Source organism: Pleurodeles waltl, chromosome 10 (assembly GCF_031143425.1).
Source record: "Pleurodeles waltl isolate 20211129_DDA chromosome 10, aPleWal1.hap1.20221129, whole genome shotgun sequence".
Classification (NCBI taxonomy): Eukaryota; Metazoa; Chordata; class Amphibia; order Caudata; family Salamandridae; genus Pleurodeles; species Pleurodeles waltl.
The window spans coordinates 257806092-257832156 of record NC_090449.1 but is presented as its reverse complement, the minus strand read 5'-3'; the positions used below and the strand labels follow the sequence as shown (position 1 = coordinate 257832156).

Here is a 26065-nt window from a genome sequence, read left to right as displayed (position 1 = left end):
ATTCTGTGCGAGCACATTTAATTGCAGCAGCCACATATGTCAGAGGAGAGCATTGGGTACCGGAACGTTTTTATTTACAAATAGGTAGTCCCCACTTGAAACAAGGTCATTATTCTTGTTAGGTCCAGTAAAGGTTGAGTTATTTAAACCTGAGGTCAACTCCTGGTACCTAGGGCAAAGAGAAGACAGGTTTAATGTAAGAAAATGTATAAAGCATTTAGATGTACCAAAATAGTTAAAAATTTGAAAACACAGCACAATATAAATCTCACCCCAGTTTAAGTAAAAACTGAATATTTTAATAAGGAAAATGACACCAAAACAACCAAAATCCAAAAAGGAGAACCAGAGATATGAGTTAAAAAAAATGTTTTAGTTGAAACTAGCGCCAAAAAGCTTTAAGTGCTGTTAGAAATTGGGTCTCTAGTTGGCAGAGGTATGTTCCCTGTCCAAGTAGGGACTAAATCCTAGTCAAGGTAAGTCAAATATACACCCTAAAATACCCTGTGCTTACTCTCTGGTGGCTTGGCACAGAGCAGTCAGGCTTAACATGTGAGGCAATTTGTAAAGTATTTGTGCAACACTTAATCATAGTAATCATGTGAAAGACACCACAAAAAGACTCAACACCAGTTCAGAAAAACAGACATTTTTCTGAGTAAAACAAGACAAAATAACAAAAATCCAGTGTACTTCTTACATTAGGAGTCTGGATTTAAATACATACAGTAAATATACAGTGCCTGATGATAGGAGTATTTAAAAATCGTCCATGTATAAATTAATTACAATCCTCCAAGATCGGGTTCCGATGGTAGATCCCTGAAGGAAAACACTAGCCTGTGCGGGTGAGATGGATCGGAGGGCTGGGACCCCCAAGCATTAATGTAAAAAGATCCTTAAATCGGGACCCTCAGGACCGGCGCACCTAATCAGTCTCAGCCGCTTACGAGTGAGAGCGCAGTACAACCACAAAGACTGTTTGGGCCCTCGCTTAACAGTATCTTCCTCTGCGTGAGGTGAACTGTGCTGGAGAAAGGTGACATTATCGTCACTCGAGACTCCACTGTGCTCGGCAATTGAAGAGCTGAGTCGTCTGATGTGAAATTCATGGCGAACTGAGCCCAGCTGATGATCATGCAACATCAACTTCCCCAAACACGGTAATATTGATCCTTACAAATTGGGCCACTGGTTCTCTCAGAACGGGCCCTGGTGGTGTAGTAGGGAAAGTGTAGCAAAGTCTTTGATGGCCCGAGACTTTGAGAACAGAGGGCAAAATGGAGATGGAGAACTTTAGTTGCAAGGATGTAGAGAGCGAGTTCAGCCTTCCCTCACTTCAGGTCAGAAGTAGCAGGCAGCAGGCCAACACAGCAAAGCAAGTGACAAAGTGGCAGTCCCTCTTACAGCACAGCACACAGCAAGCAGTAGGCCAACAAAACAATGCAGTTGCAGAGTGGCCGATCCTTTTGGCAGCACTGCAGTCCTTCTTCCTGGCAGTATGCCCTTGGTTCAAATAGAGTTCTGATTTGGGTTCCAGTACTAAGATGACCAGGCCCCTGCCTTTCTTTCCATGGCCCAAGACACTCTACAGGGGAGTATACAGCCCTTTGTGTGAGGAAAGGCACAGCCCTAGTCAGGTGTAAGTAAGTGTCAGGTAAGCTCTTCCCTCTCATCTAGCCCAGGAAGACCCATCAGCCTGGTGATGGGCCATGCCATCAGGATGCAAATATCACACCCAAGCTCCCTTTGTGTAAGACTGTCTAGATGGGATGCACAAAGCCCAGCTGTCATCTACCCTAGCGTGTATTCTGAGACACGCAGAGGCACAGAACGGTTAAAGTAAGAAAATGCCAACTTTCTAAAAGTGGCATTTTCAGACTTACAATTTAAAATCTGACTTCGCCATAAGTTGGGATTTTACATTGTGAGTACAGAGACACCAAACTCCATATTTCTATCTTATCCCAATAGGAAGTTATGCTTAAAGGATGCTTCAAGGTAACCAAAATGTTAACCTATGGTAGACATAGGCCTTGCGGTAGTGAAAAATGAATTTAGTAGTCTTTCACTCCATGGACATGTTAAACTAAAAAGTACATGTTCATGTTTTTAAATACACTGCACCCTGCTCTTGGTGCTATCCAAGGTCTACCTTAGGGGTGACTTACATGTAATAAAAAGGAAGTTTGGGCATGGCAAGAGGGCGCACTTGCTAGGTCGAAATGCCAGTGTAAAACTGCACACACAGAGGCTCTGCAGTGGCAGGCCTGAGACATGTTTCAAAGGCTGTTGTAGTGGGTTGCTCATTCAGTGCTTCAGTCCTACTAGTAGCATTTTAAATTACAGGCCCAGGGCTCATATAGTGCACTTCATAAGGGATTTACAAGTAAATTAAATATGCCAATTGTGGATAAGTCAATGTCACCATGTTTTAGAGTACAGAGCACTTGCACTTCAGCACCAGTCAGCAGTGGTAAAGTGCCCAGAATCCTAAAACCAGCAAACATGAAGTAAGAAAAACAGGAGGTCACAGGGCAAAAAGTTAGGGGAAACCACACCAAGATGACAGGTGTATCAAGTGCCAGCCATGTTTATCAGGTTGCTTGACTGCTAGCAAGGCACAATTTATGTTTGACTGTGATGCAGTGCGGGTTGGATACCAAGACCAGGTTTGTCCTGGTCAGACGTTTTATCTTCTTAGTCTCAGAAATGGGATTCAAAAATCCTCAACAGGATAAGGCAGCAGGCTATGGCCAAGATGCGCTCCACTAGGCCACATTGGCATTGAACAAAGTCCTGGTGTAGCCCTTGAGTTTTGGCAGGTGATTTTCAAAATTCACCCTCAGTGAAGTTCCTCACTACCCAGACACTTTTGTTGGCTTTGCCTGATGAAGATTTCTACCAGCAGACTTAATCACTTTTTTGGAGCTTGGATTCCACCAGCAGGTATGGTGAAAGCTGTACCTCAACAGGTCTACAAAAGTCCAGCTAGCCTCTACACATGGTCCTACTGAAATGGATTTGCTTCTGTGGAAAAGCTATAAGCAGGAGCAACCTGCATCTTTAGCCCAGCGTCAACGCAGCTTCATCGGTTTCACTTCACAGGCTTGCCCATTCTTCTTGGGAGGTTTTTGGAGCCACAAATGACCTTTCTCCCAGGTTTCTCAGAATACTAGGAGGAGTACACTTTGAAACAGTCAAGGGACCGAGGAGGAGGGAATCTTGGGGGTTAAGGCTCCAGCAGAAGCCACCACAGGGTCCAGAGCAGATTCAATTGGAACTGGTCTGCTCTGCTGTTCACGAGAAGTGCTTGTAACAGCTTGTTGTGTCCCAGTAGCTTAACAAGAGGTCAGCCAACTGACTCTTTGAGTCCCCTTCTTTTGTCCCGGTGCACCTGGGAGCAGGTCCATCTTTTCAAGTCCCAGGTTCCAAGTCCCTGGTCCTTATTGTCATTATAATCTGCTATATTTTAATGCAGAGTTTATTATACAGTTTATAGAGCGTCTAAAATAGTTTTATAAGTAGTGACAGCCACTGTCAGAAGAATGTAAAGGAAATGCAGTAGCTTCGGTTTGGCTGCTGTAATATTCTCTGTGTATAAGTAACGTGAACTATATGCATTTTATTGTGATAATTATCTTTCCAGTACTTGTATACATTAACTTTTTTTCTATACGTTACTGTCTGGAACTGTTTGTAAAGTTTTTATGATTGTTTAAAGCTGATTGTGAATTTTTATGTGATTAGAAAAATAAAAGGTTGTGGAGTCTTTTAGCATATGCTGTAAAAATATTTGTTGTAATAAATGTTTATGGTTTTATCCGGTTTGCTAGAAATTCTGTACATCAATTTATCTGTAAGTTCTCATGTAATGTCTTTTAAGTCATGTATGTTATATGAAATTGTGTATTGTAAAATAAACAATTTATTACTATTAGTACAACAAATCAACTCATATGCTGTAGTGAAGTATGTGTTTTGACCACTGACTTTGTGTTGCACCACTTTGCACCTGGCCTAGCTATCTGGACGATATGATAAATATGTATTTATCATATCATTAGACACTGCCATGTTAAAGGCCTGCCGTGATTTTCCACATTGTAAACTGTGCAATCTGTCTTGTTTTCGTGCTTTTTCTCACCAAGGGCTTTGGTTAATAAGGATGTACTCAGACGGCAGAGAATGGCCTGGTTTTGACTTGACATCTTGGGATTGTAGCCAAACCGCCATGCATGTTTGAATTGCAAAATGAGGGTTTTTTCCAGAAAGCTCCATTTGTTTTTTAAGATATAAAAAGTCCCAGTGCGACAGTGAGAGGGTCAGTGGCCTCAATCAGGATTCTAGACATCGGATGCCTGATATATTTCCTGTGAGGGTAGAGATCTCCTTCTCTTTCGCAGTCGAATGGGGTCATCGTCTTGCTGGCAAGAGAAAGATGAAGCGCCTGACAGGCCCTAAGGTGATGCATTTTTGATTCATTATTTGCTTTGTATTATAGTATAGATACTTATATTTGCTGTGTATATTGCAGTGGAGAATCATTTTGGTATATTTTCATTTCATTGATGTGGCTATTTTGAAATGTGTGCTTTCAACATGCAAATCTCCTTTTAGGTAGCTCGCATACTGAAATAATAAATGTCTTCTTTGGATTAAGAAGTGCATTCCAGCGAATTTTGTCAGCTCGGACATTAGTGAAAATCAAAACATTTTGGCGTAGATCAAACAGTCTAAAAAGAGAGGTTGGAGGTTGAGAGTGCACAATTTAAAAGTGTAAATATGTTTTTATTTAGAGAGTTAAAGGAAGCACCGCAAACTATGTTTGAAAATGCATGTGAAATTAAAATGCCTTATGATGTCTTGGCAAATGTGTTTTTTTTTGTTTATCAGGACTTTCTACATTTTTGGACAGGTGCTTGGATAAAACAAAAGTATTGAATGTGTTTACATGTTTAGAAAAGGTGCTTTTTGAATGGAATGATATCCCTTTTGTTCTTGACAGGAGGGTTTGGATACTTTTGTCTGCTTACAGAAAAATGCATGAGAGATGTAAACAGTTAGAATATGAAAATAAGAAATTAAGAGAGCAATTTAGCCAGAACAAGTTATTACAAGATAAAGCTGAAATCTACCAAGCTGTTACAGGGGAATCTGACTTTTCACATTCAAGTAATGGGGAGGTTAAAAAAGGTGGTGGCCAGTGTGAGCTGCATGAGCAGAACGTGGTTCGTGCGCAGCCAATATTTGGACGAGAAATACAGAGTAACCCACCGTTTTTGACAGGAGTTGAAATGCATTCTTTAAAAAATTACACCCAGCAAAAAGTTGAGGATGTTATTGATATATTTACAGAACTTTTGCAGAGTACGATTGGAAATTGGAATATGTAGCAAAAACAAGGAAGGACGAGGGTGCCCCTGGGGTTTTCGACTAGAAAACTACCTGACTTTGGGGAGTGCTATACTTCTTTTGAAAAACAGCTTTTGGCCTGTTATTGGGTGCTAGTGGATACTGAGCAAATACACTAGGTCATACTGTAATTTTGAGACCTGAAATACCAATCATGCAGTGGGTGATGAGTTCACCTAAATCTCACCGTGTAGGACATGCACAAGAGGCTAGTATCATATGCTGGAATGGTCCATACAAGACCGGGCTCGAGTAGGACCTGAAGGCACTGCAGCCCTACATGAACAGGTGTCAGAAGCCCTTGTACAGGATGAGGAGAGGGTGCAGGAGGTACCACAGGTAAAAAACTCATCAGTGAAATGGGGTGTGCCATTTGAATTCTGGTCCCCTGATGATAGGAAGCATGTTTGGTTAAATAATGGTTCATCCAAATATGTGGGTACCAAAAAACATTCGAAAGCAGTGTCATTTAATCCAGTTACTAAAAAGTTGTTGACCACCACAGGAGAAGGAAAAAGTAGCCAATATGCAGAGTTGTACGCTGTGTATCAAGCTGTAATACAAGAGCTGCTTGGGACGTGTCATATTTACATTGATTCTTGGTCCACTGCCAATGGATTAGCCATTTGCCTTCCCACATGGCATGTACATAGCTGGTTCATTCACATGAAGGAGGTGTGGGGAAAACAGTTGTGGCAGGAGATTTGGGAAATGTTAGAACAGAGTAAAGTCATAGATGCTCATTGTCCCATTGATTCACTGGAATGCTGGTTCAATTCCCTTGCAGACGACAAAGCTAAAAGTTCACAGGCAGAAGTGGCAACCCAGAATTCTGACTTTGTGGGGATGGCTAAGTAGGCGCACCAGAAATGTGGACACCTGGGAGAAAAAGCCACTTACGGGTGGACAGAGATTAGAGGGATGCACATTCCCCTAGATTTGATCAAAACTGCTGTGATTTTGCAATGTCCTATTTGTCAGCACACACAACAGATATCTGTTCTACAGTCAAAAGTCAATTGGGGACAGGAAAGTTACCAGGACAGATAGAAATCAAAGCTATCCTGTTAAATAGTGGAGAAGCTGATTTATTCATACAGATTGGAGACAGAATTGTCCAACTTGTCGTAAGTTAAGTGTATGGAGGATTGGTGAAGAAGGGGACTGCTCCAGCCCTTCTGACAGTTCAAGGAAGGGGAAGTTGTGGTTCAGCAGATAAAAACCTCAGTGCTAAGGTGTGGGTTGAATTCCCAAATGTCCCTCCAGAACCTCCAGAAATTATGGCCAAGGGCCCCAATAATGTCCTGCTGATTATAAAACAAGGAAAGGAAAAATGGGAGCACTTTTTAGATGACAAATGTTATTTGCAAGAAAAATAATATTTGTTTCTTTTACAGATCTTACTACGACTTGCCACTGATCATGAGTGTGCTGTGCGGTCTTCCTTCAGGCGTTTGCGTGTAGGGTCGGGGGAGGGACAGCACCCTCAACTTGAACCTGATTGATAACCATTGTGCAACACTCCTGCTGCTTTTAAAGTACAAAACCTATGGATCTATTTATAGCTAATTGTGCTTCACAGATGAAAGTTCTGCATGGGAACAGTACCATGGATGTTCTGTCAAACTGTTTGATTACGTTTTTTCGCGAACTAACCCATGGCTTTTTATCATCTGATGACTGCTGCCAGTCTCATTAAGCAATGTTGCCAGTTGGCTGACTATTCTCATATGGGAACACTTATATTCCAACAAACATTAAAGGTGGAACGTGCACTTTTACATGATTAGAACTCATGATGTTTCCATCTAATTCTATACCAACTTATTATCCTAGAGACACTATTCAAACAATTTTTATATCAATCAGAATATATAAGCTTCAGTCTTTTTATTGTAGGTGCGTCTGGTTTAACTGTTTATAAGATCAATACGCTAATCCACTTCCATTGCTTTATAGTGATTGCTTTTATCATTTCATTATGTTGCTGTGTACAATGCATACCTGATTTGCCTGTAATGTTTTTTTTCTTTAAAGAGAGAAGTTGATTTTCAATCTGTAGTTTACTCAAAGTCATTGATCAAAAGGCGTAATGTAGTGAAACATGTGTTTTGACGACTAACTTTGTGTTGCACCACTTTGCACCGGGCCTAGCTGTCTAGTGTTCACCAGTTACAGACTACATTTTGTATTCAGTTTAGCCTTAGATTAATTCTGCCTATTTACTTTATCATATCATTAGACACTGCCATGTTAGAGGCTGCCCCTAATTTTCCACATTGTAAACTGTACATTCTGTCTTGTTTTCGTGCTTTTCCTCACCAAGGGCTCTGGTTGATAAGGATGTACTCAGATGGCAGGGAACGGCCTTGTTTTGACTTGACATCTTGAGATTGTGGCCAAACCCCAACGTGTTATTTTTAAAGCATACCTAAACTAGCCATCATGTTTGATTCGCAAAATGAGGGTTTTTTCCAGAAAGCACCTTTTGTTTTTTTAAGATTTACAAAAACCCATTGTGACAGTGAGAGGGTCAGTCAGTGGCCTCAATCAGGATTCTAAACGTCCGATGCCTGATATATTTCCCATGAAGGTAGAGATCTCTTTCTTTTTTGCAGTCGAACGAGTCATCGTCTTGCTGGCATGAGAAAGATGAAGCACCTGACAGGCCCTACGGTGATGTATTTTTTATTCATTATTTGCTAATATAGATACATATATTTGCTGTGTATATTGCAGTGCAGAATCATTTTGGTATGTTTTCATTTCATTGCTGTGTCTATTTTTAAACGTGTGCTTTCAACATGCTAATCTCCTTTTACGAACCTCGCATAGTGAAATAATAAATGTCTTCTTTGGATTAAGAAGTACATTCCAGCGATTTTTGTCAGCTCAGTCATTAGAGAAAAGCAAAACAAATGCTTATAGTTAAACAATACCATTGTAATTTCAGAAATGTATATGTGTGTATGTATGTATTTGGTATTTCTATAGAGCGAATGTAGCTAAAAGACAGAGGAGCGCTGTACAAGGTCAAAGACAAGCTTAAAGTTGGCAAGTAATAGGAGAAGCAGATGATTTGCAAGCAGTCATTGCATTGTAAATCAATGTCCTTTAACCCCTTCGCTGCCAGGCCTTTTCCCCCTCCTGTGGCAAGCCTTTTTTTGGCTATTTGGGGCAGTTCGCGCTTAGGCCCTCATAACTTTTTGTCCACATAAGCTATCCATGCCATACTTATGTCCTTTTTTTCCAACATCCTAGGGATTCTAGAGGTACCCAGAGTTTGTGGGTTCCCCTGGAGGAGACCAAGAAATTATCCAAAATACAGCTAAAATGTTGTTTTCAAAAAGAGAGCTTGTGTTTTTTTCCCTGGAAATGGCATCTAACGGTTTGTGGTGCTAAATTACCATCTTCTCAGCTTTCAGGAAGAGGCAGACTTGAATCAGAAAACCACATTTTTCAACACAATTTTGGCATTTTACTGGGACTTACCCCATTTTTACTATTTTATGTGCTTTCAGCCTCCTTCCAGTTAGTGACAGAAATGGGTGTGAAACCAATGCTGGATCCCAGACAGCTAAACATTTCTGAAAAGCAGACACAATTCTGAATTCAGCAAGGGGCTATTTGCGTAGATCCTTCAAGGTTTTCCTGCAGAAAGTAACTGCTAAAATAATATAATTTTGAAATTGAGGTGAAAAAAGAGCCATTTCTGTCCAAGTTTTATTCTATAACTTTTTCCAGCCATGGCAGATTTTTTAAAGCAATATACCGGTATGTCTGCTAGATTCTTCTGGTTGAGGGCATATATAGGGCTTGTAGGTTCATCAATAACCCTAGGTACCCAGAGCCAATAAAGGAGCAGCACCTTGCAATGGGTTTTCATTGTATACCAGGTGTACAGCAATTCATTTGGTCAAATATAAAGAGTGAAAAAATAGGTATCAAGGAAACCTTTGTATTTCCAAATTGGGCACAAGATAAGGTGTTCAGAAGCAGTGGTTATTTGCACATCTCTGACTTCTGGGGTCTCCATAGTAGCATGTGAGTTACAGGGCATTTCTCAAATAGAAGTCTTTTTTTACACACTGTCTTACATTTGGAAGGAAGAAATGTACAGAAAGACGAGGGGGCAATAACACTTGTTCTTCTATTCTGTGTTCCCCCAAGTCTCCCAATAAAAATGGTACTTCACTTGTGTGGGTAGGCCTAAAGTCAGCTACAGGAAACGCAACATAGACACATCACATTTTTACATTGAAATCTGAAGAGTTTTTTGGAAAGTGCATAGCTGTGTATTTTGGCCTCTAGCTCAGCCGGCACGTAGGAAAACCTAGCAACCCTATCCATTTTTTTAAACTAGACACCTAGGGGAATTCAGAATGAGTTGACTTGTGGGGCTCTCGCTAGGTTCTGTTACCCAGAATCCTTTGCAAACCTAAACATTTGGCAAAAAACACTTTTTCCTCATATTTCGGTGGTAGAAAGTTCTGGAATCTGAGAGGAGCGACAAATTTCCTTCCACCCAGCATTCCTCCAAGTCTCCCAGTAAAAATGGCACCTGACTTGTGTTGGTAGGCCTAGTGCCCACAACAGGAAACGCCCCAAAACGCAGCATGGGCACATCAAATTCTTACATTGACAGCTGACGTGTTTTTTGGAAAGTGCCTGGCTTGCGTTTTAGGTGTCTAGCTCAGCTGACACCGAGGAAAACCTACCAAACCTGTGTATTTTTTTAAACTATACACCTTGGGGAACCCAGGATGGGGTGACTTGTGGCACTCTCACTGGGTTCTGTTACCCAGAATCCTTTACAAACCTTAACATTTGGCAAAAAAACACTTTTTCCTCACATTTCAGTGATAGAAAGTTCTGGAATCTGAGAGAAGCCTCAAATTTCTTTCCACCCAGCATTCCCCCCAAATTTCCTGATAAAAATGGTACCTCACTTGTGTGGGTAGGCCTATTGCCCACAACAGGAAACGCCCCAAAACGCAACATGAACACATCAAATTCTTACATTGACAGCTGACGTGTTTTTAGGAAAGTGCCTGGCTTGCGTTTTAGGTGTCTAGCTCAGCTGACACAGAGGAAAACCTACCAAACCTGTGTATTTTTTAAAACTATACACCTTGGGGAACCCAGGATGGGGTTACTTGTGGCACTCTCTCTGGGTTCTGTTACCCAGAATCCTTTACAAACCTTAACATTTTGCAAAAAAACACTTTTTACTCACATTTCAGTGATAGAAAGTTCTGGAATCTGAGAGAAGCCTCAAATTTCTTTCCACCCAGCATTCCCCCCAAATTTCCTGATAAAAATGGTACCTCACTTGTGTGGGTAGGCCTAGAGCCCGTGACAGGAAATGCCCCAAAACACAACATGAACACATCACATTTTCCCAAAGAAAACGGACCTGTTTTTTGCAAAGTGCCTAGTTGTGGATTTTGGCATTTAGGTCATCCGCATCTAGGGAAACCTAGCAAACCTGGACATTTTTGAAAACTATACACCTAGGGGTACCCAGAAAGGGGTAACTTGTGGTGCTCTCACGAGGTTCTGTTACTCAAAATCCTTAGGAAACCTCAAAACGTGGCAAAAAAAAACACTTTCTCCTCACATTTCGGTGCTGCAAGGTTCTGGAATCTGAGGGGAGCCACAAACTTCCTTCTACCCAGCATTCCCCCAGGTCTCCTGATAAAAATGGTACCTCACTTGTGTGAGTAGGCCTAATGCCCGCGACAGGAAAAGGAACATGGACACATCACATTTTTACATTGAAATCTGACAAGTTTTTTGGAAAGTGCCTAGCTGTGAATTTTGGCCTCTAGCTCAGCCGGCACATAGGAAAACCTAGCAAACCTATATTTTTTTTTAAACTAGACACCGAGAGGAATTCAGAATGGGGTGACTTGTGGGGCTCACACTAGGTTCTGTTACCCAGTATACTTTTCAAACCTAAACATTTGACAAAAAACACTTTTTCCTCACATTTTAGTGGTTGAAAGTTCTGGAATCTGAGAGGAGCGACAAATTTCCTTCCACCCAGCATTCCTCCCAGTCTCCCAATAAAAATGGTACCTCACTTGTGTTGGTAGGCCTAGTGCGTGTGACAGGAAACGCCCCAAAACGCAGGAGGGACACATCAAATTTGACATCTGACATGTATTTTGGAAAGTGCTGATCTGGCGTTTTTGGTATCTAGCTCAGCTGACACCGAGGAAAACCTACCAAACCTATGTATTTTTGAAAACTAGACACCTAGGGGGACCCAGGATGGGGTAACTTGTGGCACTTTCACTGGGTTCTGTTACCCAGAATCCTTTGCAAACCTCATCATTAGGCAAAAAAACACTTTTCCCCACATTTCGGTCATGGAAAGTTCTGGAATCTGAGAGGAGCGACAAATTAGGCCTACTACCTGCAACAGGAAATGCCCTAAAACACTACGTGGACACATCAAAATTATCAAATACAAAACTACCTGTTTTTGCGGGAGCACCTGCGTTTATGGTCCTCTGCTCAGCAGCCATCTAGGGAAACCTACCAAACCCAGACATTTCCGAAAACTAGACACCCCAGGGAGTCCAGAGACGTTTTCTTACCCAGAATCCTCAGCAAACCTCAAATTTAGCTATAAATCACATTTTCCTCACATTTCTGTGTGGGATCAACGCACTGGCACACATTTTCTACCACCCAACATTCCCCTCAGTCTCCTGAAAAAAATGATACCTCACTTGTGTAGCTGGGCCAAGTGCCTGTGACAATGAAGGGCCAAAAACATGTCAAAATTGAGGGGAACCAAAGCGGGTCCAAAAGGGCAGTTTGAAAAAAAACGTTTTTAGGATGACAAGTGGGGCAGAAATTTTATCGGTATAGATGCAACAATCCTGGGAGGTAGGAATTTTGTGGATTCGGCAGATTCCGGAAGGTTCCATGACAAAAATGTCGAAGAAATGTGTGATTTCAAGAAAAGTTGAGGTTGTGGGTAAGAAAATGGTGCGGGGTGCATGTGAAGCACACCACCCTGGACTCACCCAGATGTTTCGTTTTCAGATGTATCTAGGTCTCGTAGATTTTTCTACATGGCAGCCCCCAAAGTCCCAAAAGTGCAACCCTCACCATTCCAAGTGGAACAATTTTGAGACAAGCTCTCATGGCCCAAATGTAAAACCAAAACCCAAAATAATCAAATGTCCTCTTGCTTGCCATTGGGATAGGATCTCTTAGTGTGCTGGGGAAGAGCTGAAAGACTGTTACCCCCTTCAGTTAAGGTGGGGGCATAACCATGCCCATACTGTTTGGTAGCCACCAGCCCACTATTTCTTTTTAATTCCCTGGTATCTAGTAGGCTTTCTGCCCCCCTCCCCTGGGGAGTGGATTTGGGGTAATTGCTCCATCTGCCCACCAGTAGACAGAACAACTTTGTCTCCATTTATTTGGGGTAGGAGTATGGCCATACCCCCACTCTCTTTTTTTTAAAACAAATCTTCCCTGGTGCTGGTGGGCTTTCTGCCCACCTTGGGAGCAGATGGGCTTTACAAAAATAGGCTGATCTGCCCCGAGGGGGCAGAAGTGGCCAACAGTAATGTTCCTCCATGGGGAGCGACCCTTGCCCAAGGGGCTGCCCCCCCAAACAAAACACACACACCTATCCTTGGTGCCTAAGTGTTTTCTGCCCGGCCTAATTAAAATAGGCCGATCTGCCCCCAAGGGGGGCAGAAATGGCCTAAAATAAATCCTCCCCCCGAGGAGCCACCCTTGCCTAAGGGGTTGCTCACCTTGCATGAAATTGGCACAAAAAAAAATCCCTGGTGTCTTTTGGTTTCTCCCCCCCTTGGTGGCAGATTGGCCTAAGAAAAATGGGCTGATCTGTGACGGGTGGGCAGAAAAGGCCTTAGAAAAATGCCCCCCAGGGGAGCAACCCTTGCCCAAGGGTTGCTCCCCTTCATTGTAAACATAGAAAAAAAACCTCCCTGGTGTCTAGTGGGTATTTCACCAGCCCAATTGCTTTACGATTGGGCTGCAGAAATGCTCAGAAAGACATGAAAGAAAATACCTTTCCTTTCCTTTCATGTCTCTCTGCCCGCCCCCACCCCCCACCCCGGCTCAGAAGATAAATGCTTTCATTTCATTGACGTCACAGGGTGGGGGGTGGGGATCAGGTGTATTTGGGGTGGAAGGGGAAGAAATTCCCCTTCCATCCCTGCCTGGGGGGGTGGGAGGCCCATGGGGGGAGACTAGCGCTCCCGCCGTGTGCCAGTCGAAGGACGTAATGGTTACTTCCATGGGGTATCAGCGCTGCACCACCGGATGTAACCATTACGTCCTTGGTGTAGAAGGGGTTACAGAGGTGAGCCTTCAAATCTTTCCTAAATTGGAATAGCATAGGAGAGGTCCTGAGAGATACAGGCATGTTGCTCCAGATCCTGGGTGCATAGATGTAAAACACCTGTTGTCTTGTTCTTATTTTTTACACTTCCTAGTCTGCAGTCTGATGGTGTCCTGGCTACGGCAATGTCGAGAACCGCCAGAGGTGGTGAGCTCCTCTGCTAGATAAGCAGGGGTGCAAGTTGTGATTGCTTTGTAAATGATGCAGTTGGTTTTGAAGATGGTGCAGGCGGGCAATGGGAGCCAGAAAAATACACATATAAAACTCATATCCACAAAAAGGAACAAGCACCCAATATTAAAACTCTCTATGTTTACCAGTGTTCATATGGTCGCAACAATAGTTTTGTCAGCATTATATTTCATCTAGACCATCTTGTATTGTCACCAGTCTTCATCAGAACTAATTAGTTTAAGGCATATACTCTAAGGTAGCCATTCATTCTCTAAATGTGAAAAGAAAACTTCTAGAACAGATATGTGTTTGAAGGTACACAAGATTCATGTTAAACGTGACTGGAAATCTTCTTGGTCAGAAGATAGGTACATGCTTCCTTTCTCAGTATTAAGTTCTCCTACACAATGGTCTTCATCGTTCATGTATTAAGAACTGTTTTTCCTTCACATACCTTTGAAGAAGACAGCTTACCATTGTGGGTTGCTCATTATGTAAATGTTTTCTGATTAACAAGAGCAAAGCTTTAACAGTGTTTTAGGGCAATGCGTAAGCATCTAAATGAACAGTTCATCATTATATAAGCATACTTTCAGAGGTACTTCCTATGGCGGTACATTTGAATAATATTAACATTAGATCAAATATCCTTGAAATATACATATAATGTGTATTTGTGGCAACATACCTGAAATTGTTAATCCAGTTCTGGGCATAATCAATACAAATAAAGATTGTTTATGAGTTTCAGGATATGCAGCCTGGGTAATTGGGACTGGATCTGAAGGGGGCATTTCAATGAATTTAGATACAAATCCTGATTAGGTACAGAAATTCTTTCTTTTTCGGCCAAAGCACATGATTTGAGTTGTGAGGACGAAACTTGAGACAAAATTAATAATATGAGTGTGTTGTGTCTTCCAGCAATATTCCTTGATTCGCCCTTGGCCCCAACAGCCTGGGGCAATATATCTCTTAGGTGTTTCTCTTTAGTGGTAGATTCTACCAAACTTGTTAGATGAATCATCAGCTTCTGTGTGATCTAAACAGTGACATTATCCTGCTCTTTTTTTTATGAGCAACCAACATTTTATATATGCCTAAGTGAGGTTTCTAAAAACTAGTGAGTGCCTTTTAAGCGATGGTGTGTTGGTACGCTTGAGTGTGAGCACAGGAAATAAGGGGCGGCTTCCAATAACTCATGGTAAATATTTTTCCGCAGAGAAAGCAGTTGAAATTAAATGAGCCCTACCCCATTTGATAAGCAATGATCTGAGTCTGTATAATGCAGCTGTGAACTTTCCTCAAGGAAAACCATGATATTCAGAAGAACTTAATCTGTAATATTTTGCAAAGAATTGGCACAGGAGTGGGGAATATAAGGTTGTCTATGTTTAGAATGTTTTTCTAAAAACGATTTTATAAAACTTCAACCCAAAATATTCTGGTTTTATGGCCACAAGCTGTATTTTAGGATTTTCAGTGTAAACCAGGAGGCAATGTATGCTGAGAAAATCTTTTGGCTGCCCTTCCAATATAGCAAAAATGAACATCTGATATACACAAAGGTAGGGTAATTCATAATATAAATTGAATTAAATATTTGAAATGACCTTTGCTCATTTCGATTAAAATGAGAAAGAGAAAGCATACTGACACGATTGTCGGTTCACTTGAGATAGTTAATGAAATTATTTTTTTTGCGGTCAGGAAACACCCAGGTCTTGCTCCGAATCCACAGCGATTAATTCATACTTAGGAGATTGTCACAAATTTCTTTATTCTGCCATCTGATCTGAACAATACTCTTTCCAAATTTACAATATACATTGTGTTTTCTACCCTACTTTCAAGTGAAGCTTTTTTAAGTGATTTCCATGTTCCTAAGAGTTCATTGCAAGCACAACTTATTACTCTCAGCGTCTCGTATTTTTAGCCAGTTTCTGGTATAGCAAAAGCCTAAGTGAATCCTAAACACTCAAATTGCTTCTCTTCTCTTTGTGCAGTACAATCTGCCTTTGTTCAGCCATCTCCTAACAGAAGTCTACATGCCTTCATCAGGACCAAAACATGTGTACCATGACCCTTCTCTGGCTTTGTGTTTTGAACCATGGGGAGTTTCCACTACCCCGCAGAATTAGATACAACAAAACTCAAATATTAGACTTTAGGAAAACTATGAAAAATCAGCAAAGGGTTTTAGAAATACATTGGTATGTGGGTGAGTAAAGAGAGGACAAGCTGGCATAATACATAAAATACATAATAGCTTCCTTATGTTATTTTAAAATAATTCTATATTTTTCTATTTGTCAACAGGAACTTTGTGGATGAAAGTATTTCAGCATCTTGATGTTCTTTTTCTTGAGGCAAATGTGCTTCAGTAGCCAATCATTATGTTTCTATCAATTTCTTTGTGTAAATTTCAAGTCTTTAGCTTTAGTAGTGAAATGAAGCGTAAGCAAGTGAACACCATACATAAATATTTTCTGCATTGTCCCCTTCAAATTCCGTGCTTCATATTGTAATTTGTAAGTCCAGTTGAATAACGCATCATACCTATGGGGAGGTGCTGGAGTGTATTATTGGATGGAGGGCACATTCAGGATGGCGTAGTTCTTGATTTAAGGAAGTTGAATCCTCAAAAATGTGAGTATATATCGACATTTTGTGCTATTAAGCTGCCTCGCATTCTTCCTAGTGCAGATAAGAAACTAGGGGTCAGATGTACGACCCTTTCCTTTTGTAACTCTCAAATTGTGAATTATTGCAAGTTGCAATTCAAAAGGAAATGCACTAATGTGTCACAGACACATTTAGGCCCATATTTATACTTTTTGATGCAAACCAGCGCCAGCGCAGGTTTGCGTCAAAACTTTTACCGCCGGCTAATGCCATTCCTACGCGCCATGCGGGCAGCGCCGGCGTAGGAGAAAATGGGGATTGTGCGTCAAAAAATGGTGCCTCAAACCGGACTTGCGCCAATTTTTGATGCACAACCCCCATTGAAATGACTCCTGTCTTAGCAAAGACAGGAGTCATGCCCCCTTGCCCAATGGCCATGCCCAGGGGACTTCGCTCCCCTGGACATGGTCATTGGGCACAGTGGCATGTAGAGGGGCCCAAATGAGGCCCCCTATGTCACTTTAAAAAAAAAGAAAAATACTTACCTCAACTTACCTGTACTTACCTGGGATGGGTCCCCCCATCCATGGGTGTCCTCCAGGGATGGGCAAGGGTGGCAGGGGGTGTCCCTGGGGGCAGGGAAGGGCACCTCTGGACTCCTTCCATGGTCAGAGACCATGGAAGTGAGCCCACAGGTCCCTTAAAGCCTGCCCTGACCCAGGCGTTAAAAAACAGCGCTGTGCGCCGTTTGTTAAGGCCCGCCCTCTCCTGTGCGTCAAAATGACGCAGGAGTATAAATAAGGTGCACAGGCCTTAAAGTAATTTTTTGGGTGGGAACGCTTACCTTGCATGTCATTAACGCAAGGCAGTTTCCCGCAGCCAAAAAATTACTCACACGGAGGAATTTTGACGTCCGCGGGCTCGGCGTCAAAGTTTAAATATGGTGCACGGTTTGCGCTGATTGTGCGTCTAAATTTTTGATGCACATTCGCGCAAACAGAGTATAAATATGCCCCTTAGTGATTCCCAACAGTGTCGCAATAGACCTGCCTCATCAATATTTATGAGGCAGGTTGCAATATGCGACCCATTGGGAATGGGCAATAACATAAGGATGGTGGCCTGCTGGGGACAGCAGACCACCATATCTGTATTTGCTTTTAAATAAAGCAACATTTTTTTTAGAAATGCAGCCCTTTTTCCTTAAAGGAAAGCAGACTGTGTTTCAAAAAGAAAAATTAAACGTTTCTGTTTCATTTTTTAAGAGTACACAGTGGTCTGTGGGACCACTGCCTGCTCTTAAAAAACATTTTCGCTACCATTCACAAAGGGGAAAAGGCCTCTGGGGGCCCCTTTCCGTTTGCAACTGCCGTACCACCTACTTGAAGTAGGCGTTAAACTGCGATTTTTTTGTGACCGCATTCCGGTCGTAAAACAACTGTACATCCCCCTGAGACTCTCTAAATGGACGCCCTTGGTACGCCCCTTGCTAATAGAGACTCACAAAACCTATTATGCGAGTAAGTATTAGGTTACCAACTCTCAAAATAGAGTTTGTACATGCCAGGGGCCATTTGAGCAGTTGTAAAGGGGCTGAAGGATTCTGGGGAGGTGTAAGAACAGCCTGTTTGCCAGTTTTCCCAGAGACAACTCCCAGCTGCCTACCATTGTTCATAGACCCCAGTGTTAATTTAAGTAATTAAGTATTGTGTAAACACTATAAACATTGTTTGACATCATACCACACTCTAGAATCTAGAGTCTTCTAGAGTTAGGCTGGGAAACCAAAAAATCAGTCCTAGCTAAAATACTCTAACTGTCCCTGTTCCCTTCGTCTTGTCACACAATCTCGCTATAATAATCCATTCCCTCTCTCTCCTTCTCTTCTTTCTCTTATTCCCTTTCTCTTTACCTGTGCTATTCCATTCTTGCCTTTTTCTCTCACTTGAGGCTTCCCTGTGCCTGCTGTAATGATCCACAGGGAGCAGGGGAAAGTGAAAGAGGCACCAGGAGGGCTTTCAAAACCTGCTTTCAAGTGCTCCAGACCACGGGGAAATGCCCAGTGGAATAAATTGCTTATCGTATTAACTGCATACATTTACTATATGTAAAGCACAACCTATTAATATAAAAGAAATAGGGCCTGATTTAGATCTTGGTGGAGGGAAATACTACGTCACAAATGTGACGGATATCCTGTTCGCCATTTTATGAACCCATTATATCCAATGGGGATCGTAATAAGGAGGATGGAATATCTGTCAGGTTTGTGACGAAGTATTCCCTCCCAAGATCTAAATCAGGTCCATAACTCTAGCTAAAGCATACTCCCCTTTGCACGGGTCTATATTTCATGCATAGAAGAAATGCCTTTTTGGGATCACACCTGTGCTCATTTCGCACTGACCTGATCAAAATCACAGAAGAAGCTGGGCACTATGCATACTGTGGGCCGTAGTGCCCATCCAGCATGGAACAATCAGACAAGCCCTAGTTTTGGCTCCTGAATGTTGGTTATAGCAGGACACCCTCCAGTCACCAACATGGAAGCAGGTGAAACACTGAAAAGGTTTGTAGTGTCTGCATCTAATGCCTTAGTGGGTGGTTGAGAAAAGGGAGCAGTGGTGTACATACATTTCACTATATAATCACCTACTCTGTTCTCCCATGATAGACATAGAATTACCACCTTTCTTAGAAAAAAAAAATGCAGACTATTTGCACATGTTTTGATGTCCTGGAAGAGCCAGGTGCTGGAACGGGAATACGATTTTGTATAAAATTGTCTGTGATTAGGCCTCACTTGAGATAGCGCATGTGCCGTCACTTGTGAGACATGGTGTTAACTTAAAGGGGGCTTAAAGCCTGCTCATTACTAACCATTGTCTGGCTTAGTTGTCACTGTTATTTCTGTGTTTTTGTTTGGGTAGCGCATGATATGTTTATTTTTTCCTCTTTGTATGCAGGGCCAGATTAAGAACTTTAGAGGCCCAAAGCACTTAAAAGATGTTGGTGCCCCTGTTAGAAATGGGGTCTCTAGTTAGCAGTGGTTTGTACCCTGTCCAAATAGGGACCTTTACTTCTGTCAGGGTGAGGGAGTCACACAGCGAAGATAATCCCTGCTCACCCCCTTCGTAGCTTGGCTCAAGCAGTCAGGCTTATCTCAGAGGGAATGTGTAAAGTATTTGTACACACACACAGTAACACAGTGAAAACACCACAAAGGTACTCCACACCAGTTTAATAAAACAGCCAATATTTATCTGAGTAAAATAAGGCCAAGATGACAAACATCTAACATACACAAGCAAAGATACGAATGTTTAAAGATTAAGGGCCTGATCATGAATATGGCGGTCTGAGAACCACCAAACGGTGACGGTCCAACCGCCACATCATGACCCTGGCGGGTGGACGCACCAGGGGACCGCCATCCCTGCCCATACACAAAGTTCCGGACATCGTGACGGCGGACTGAGTTGTACTAAGCCAGAGCAACGCTGAACTCAGTGCCGCCTGGCTGATTATAACCCTCTTTCCACCAGCCTTTTCATAGCGGGGACCCTGCCATGAGAAGGCTGGCAGAAAGCCAGTGCCGGGGGGCACAGAGGGACAGTGCACACTCTAAAGATGCTGGAGTGCTAGGATATTGGCCTCAGTTCCCTTAAAGGAGCACAGGCCAATATCCTAGCAGTGTTCCTGCCCGTCAGCCCAGCGGAAAAGCGAATTACAATGTTTCCCCCGGTTAGCCCGGTGGGAACATTGTAATACGCTCAAGGGGGACATCACTGCGGCTTTGGCAGTCCCATAGTGGGGCTGCAAAAGTCGTAATGAGGGCCTAACTCTTAGTATAGCGCTTAGAAACACAATTGTTCCAACTGGGACTAATAGGAGGTCTTGACAGAGTCCTCTCCAACAGTACAATGCCATTTGGGAGGGAGAGTGGGCCAATCACGGAGTCGCACGGACCCCAATTACATACCTTGAAAAATGATGAGGAAAAAAGATGTTGCAAGGAGTCGGGGAGGTGACATGTCACTGGAGCCGGTGTGGCGTTGGTTCCTTACTGCCACTGGGGCGGTGTGACGTTGGTTCCTTACTGCTAGGCAGGGGAGGTGAGGTGTCAGTTCCTTACAGCTGCAGGGGAGGTGGTGCTGCATTGGCAGCGAGGTGGCGATTCCTTGCGACAAGGTGGGGTCAATGAATCCAGGAGGGCAAGATGCAAGGCATCGACTTCCCGATGTCACGATCACACCACGGGCTACATGTGCTGCGCGGAGTCAGACGGGTGCCACGGATGTCAGTGCTCTGGACTCACACTGTGGCATGACAGGACTTCGGAGGCACTGTGCCAGCATCGGGGCTGCGTTGTCGGCTGCAGTCATTGCACTCATCGGGGACCACGGCTCTGGTGTAGGCAGCGGCACGGGGTCAGAGCGGAGTGCGTTCTGAAGTCGTTCTGGAGGTCGATGCACTTGATTCTTCCTTGTTATAGCAGAACTCACTCCCAAAGGCACAGGGACTGGATTTGGCACCACTTGGCGAGTAAGGACTCTCAGCAAGAGAGCCCAGGTACAGGCAGGTGAAGCCTTTCCTGCCCCTGAGACTTCTTAACAGGAGGCAAGCTCAGTCCAAGCCTTTGGAGAACCTTAGGAAGCAGGATGTAGTAAACCAAGTCCAGTCCTTTCACTCCCAGGACAGAAGCAGCAAGCAGCAAGCAGCAGGCCATCTCAGCAAAGCAACAGGCAGAGTGGCAATCCTTCCTAGAGAATCCTGCTCATCTTCCTGGTGGAATGTCCTCAGCCCATAAGTGTTCTAACTAGCTGGTGTCAGAGGTCCAACACTTATACCCACTTCTATATCTGAAGTTGGCAAACTTCAAAGAGAAATCTTTGTAGTGTACAAGACACTGCCTTTCCCTGCCCTGGACCAAGACACTCCAGGAGGATGGAGAATGATTTGTGTGAGGATAGGCACAGTCCTATTCAGGTGCAAGTGTCAGCTCCTTCCACCACTCTAGCTCAGGAAGGCCCATCAGCCTGGTGTCAAAGGCCATACATTGATTCATGCTGGTAGCCCATTTTGTAAGCGGTGGTGCAGAGGCCGATTTCCAGTGCTGAATAATGACTCTTTTAGCCAAAATCAAGCATAACCAAAGCCACGCCCTTTGATATCTATTACCTTCTATATTGGTTGAGATGTGAAATAGGTCAAGCTTGAGTTATCTGGGGACCGACCACCCCAATATCTGTCCAATCATATCTAGGATATGCGTCCAATAGTGTTGAATTGATGGGCATTGCCAGAGGGTATGCATTAAGTCTCGTCCTGATTGGTCACATCTCAGGCAATGATCAGTAGGTATCAGTCCCATGCTGCATAGTTTAGTGTGAGTATAGTGTATGCAATGCAAAATCTTGAATTGAGTGAGTCTAACTTATGAGGCAATGGATGTCTCTCGTGGGGCTGTTAAGCCACTTGCCAGTCATCATCGTCCAGCGGCCCAGGTCTTTTTTCCCAGGCTGCCTTCACCTGGACTATGCAATCTTGTGTGTTATCGATTAGCATGTGGTATATGTATGGTAGTTTATGTTCTTTTATGTTGGTTAGCAGTGGCTTGGCCTCTATGGGGAATAGTCGGGGACTTCCTCACCTGTCGGAATGTATGGTGTCAGGGCATGACGAAATTGGAGGTATCTTAAAAATTGAGATTTGCGGAGGTTAAATTCCTTTTGTAGGTTTGTAAAGGAACTCAGAGTGCCATCATATAAGATGTCTCCTAGTGTTGATATTCCTATTGAGTCCCATGTGACGAAGCCCTGAAGAGCGTTCAGCTGGGGGAGCATAGTACCCTGCCACAGTGGGGTTTCGGGCGTAAGTCTGGAGGCCCAACTCATCTCATGTGCCACCTCGCTCCACATCCTGAGGACCGCGGTGGTCGCAGAGGGCATGCTGCTCAGTGCGGCTCCACTGTACAATAGGTGAGGCATGGTGGTCCTGCCCAGGAGCCCTCCCTCTAATGCATACGCTGGGTCATCAGAAGCTCCAAACCACCACTCATTTAGGATTAATAAGTGGGCCGCTCTATAGGAGGATTGGATATCTGGTGTGGCCAGACCATCCATGACCCAGGTCGGAAGCATTTGGTGAGGAAGATGGGCGGGGTCCCTAGTAAGTTTCTCAGCAGACTATTGACCTTCCTGAAGAAGGACTGGTGAATTGGGAATGGATAGTTCTGGAATTTGTATAACAGTCTCGGCAGCGTTACCATTTTGAATATAGGAGATTGGCCTATCAGGGATAACGGTAGGAGGGACCAATATTTAAGGTATTTGCTCAGTTGAAGAAGTGCTGAGTTTAGATTACAGTCGTATGCGATATGTTTGTTTGGGGTAATAAAGATCCCAAGATATTTGAATCCCTCAGGGAGTTTCGCAATGTCCGAGGCCGAGGGCGCCTCAGCATTAGCATAGAATGCCAACTTGGTCACGTTTATACACAGCCCTGAGTAGTTACCAAAGGTCTGTAATATCTGGAAGGCTCGTGGACAGGTGGATACGGGGTCATCCATAAACAGCTGGACATTGTCCGCGTATAATGCTATTCTATCTGACACTCCCTCGGACCAATAGCGGTGAGAGAGGGCATTCATGTTGCGTTTCCCGCCCAACCTCTAACCACTCCAGCACCGTGCCTCCCACTCTCACCCGGACACTCAAGCTAGAGTATAGAAGACTGACATATTTGATGAAGCAGGGGCCGAAGCCATATCGTCAGAGCAGGGCAAATAGGTAGTCCCATTGCACTGTATCGAATGCCTTTTGAAAGTCAACCACCAAAGTACTTGGGCCCATATTTATACTTTTTGACGCTAAACTGCGCTAACGCAGTTTAGCGTCAAAAAATTTTGCGCCGTCTAACGCCATTCTGAAGCGCCATGCGGGCGCCGTATTTATGGAATGGCGTTAGCCGGCGCTAGCAGACCGGCGCTGCCTGTTGTGCATGGAAAAAAACCACGTAGACCAGGCAGCGCCGGCGTAGGGGGAAAATGGCGTTAGGGCGTCTTAAAATGGGGCAAGTCAGGTTGAGGCAAAAAAATCGCCTCAACTCGATTTGCGCCATTTTTTTCAACGCCCAGACGCCATTTAAATGACTCCTGTCTTAGTAAAGACAGGAGTCATGCCCCCTTGCCCAATGGCCATGCCCAGGGGACTTATGTCCCCTGGGCATGGTCATTGGGCATAGTGGCATGTAGGGGGGCACAAATAAGGCCCCCCTATGCCACCAAAAAAAAATTAAAATATAAAAAATAATACTTACCTGAACTTACCTGAATGTCCCTGGGGTGGGTCCCTCCATCCTTGGGTGTCCTCCTGGGGTGGGCAGGGGTGGCAGGGGGGGGTCCCTGGGGGCAGGGGAGGGCACCTGTGGGCTCATTTTGAGCCCACAGGCCCCTTAACGCCTACCCTGACCCAGGTGTTAAATAGTGGCGCAAATGCGGGGTTTTTTGACCCGCCAACTCCCGGGCGTGATTTTTGCCCGGGAGTATAAATACGACGCATTTGCGTCGCCGTCATTTTTTTAGACGGGAACGCCTTCCTTGCATCTCATTAACGCAAGGAAGGCGTTCACGCAAAAAAATGACGCTATTTGCCCATACTTTGGCGCTAGACGCGTCTAACGCCAAAGTATAAATATGGCGTTAGTTTTGCGCCGAATTTGCGTCGAAAAAAACGACGCTAATTCGGCGCAAACGGAGTATAAATACGGGCCTTGGTGTCCTGGCAGAGTAGCGCACATTTCAATGGTGTTAGAGACTCGTCGGATATTGTGTCTCGCGGCTCTGTGAGCCATGAAGCCGGACTGGTCGGGGTGTATTATATGGTGAATGACTCTCACCAGTCAGTCTGCTAGTACATTTGCCCATATTTTAACTTCTGAAGTAATTTAGGAAATTGGCCTAAACTCTTCATATTTAGTGCCAGGGAGACTGGGTTTTGGTTTCGTACGGAGGTCGGGGGAAGGGGAAGTTCTTCCCGGTCCAGTGCTTCTTCTTTGATGATTTTGGTCAGTAGGGGGCCAGAAGTGGGCCACACCAGGCACCAGAATTCAGCTGGATAGCCATTGGGTCCAGGTGCTTTCCTGGTTTAAAGTTTCCCCAGGGCTCCTCTTAGTTTATCTTCAGTCACCTGTGCGTCCAAGAAGTCCAGTGCTACAGGTGGGAGTTGTCATAATGGAACATCTGCTACAAACTGTTCCAGGTCATCAGGTGGGCTGTCAGTGTTAGAAGCATAAATTAGGGTGTAAAAGGTCCAAAATTCATGTCCTATCTGGGCGCTACATGTGACTTTGGAACCACCCCTCCCTCCAGAAATGCCACAGGGGAACTAGTGTGTTGTGTTGTGCAGAGCCAGTGTAGTGTTTTGCTGGATTTATCACCCAATTGGTAAATACAACTTCTAGTTGCCTGCCTGGCTACCTTAGCCTCTTTGAGAAGCTCCTGTTTTAGGACCTCTTGTGTTTTGAGGGAGTCTCGGAGGACACTTTCCTGTTTACAAGTCAAGGGATTGTGCTTCTAGTTGAAGAACCCTTGCTTCCAGGTCCTCAACCATCTGATGGAGTCTGTCTCATTGCCCTTTAGCAAAGCTGATAATGCCTCCTCTCAGAGTGACCTTTTGTGCCTCCCAGAGCACACTGAGGGAGTCAACCGTCTCCTGATTTGTGTATAAGAATCCCTGGGCCATCACTTCACAGGCTTCCCTGAATTTCCCATTGTGTAGGAGACACTCATTATTTTTCCAGGATGTGGCTGCTTGTTGAGGACCCCATTCTATCTCGGCCCAAAAAGGCAAATGATCTGTGAGGCCCCGTACCATTATACGTATCATGGTCACCCAATGGCCCTTGCTACGAGGGACGAGGATGTAAGCCAGTTGGGAAAAAGAGTGATGCGCTCCTGATTAAAAGGAATAGCCCCGCTCCTGGGGAAGGTGAGCCCTCCAGATGTCTACTGCCATTATGTGGGTCCAAATAATCGATAATAGAGTGGTGTTATCTCCTCGTGCATCGCTGGAGCGGTCAAGATTGGGGTTGCATACCACGTTGAAATCTCCTCCCATCTGCCATAGTGCTTCTGGTATCTCACTTAGAAGAATAAACAAGGTAGCTAGGAACAATGCAGGCAGAGGAGGGGGGCATAAACACTAATTATGGAAACTGGGAGGTTTCTGATGGAACCAGTGACTGACACATATCTGCCCCCTTTGTCATGCCACTTTGGGACACAATCATGGGGAAAATGGGCACTTGCAAACATTTTCCCAGGGGCCAAAACGTTTGCTCAATGGTGTGACCGAGGTCCACACAGGTGCTGGTAGGGTGGTGGTCAGGGGGTTGAGAGGGGGTTGTTAAGGCGGGTGTAGGGGAAGTGAAGCATGTACATATATGGCTGAATTG

General features: G+C 44.0%; 1 long non-coding RNA gene across 1 annotated transcript in view; it reads left to right on the top strand.

The window, feature by feature from the left end:
* LOC138260742 (uncharacterized) overlaps positions 1-26065 on the top strand; it is a 90337-nt gene that overhangs the window by 5894 nt on the left and 58378 nt on the right. Inside the window, exon 2 of the long non-coding RNA XR_011198955.1 lies at positions 8034-8091. This is a non-coding gene — a long non-coding RNA (uncharacterized lncRNA). The remainder of the gene's footprint in view (positions 1-8033; positions 8092-26065) is intronic.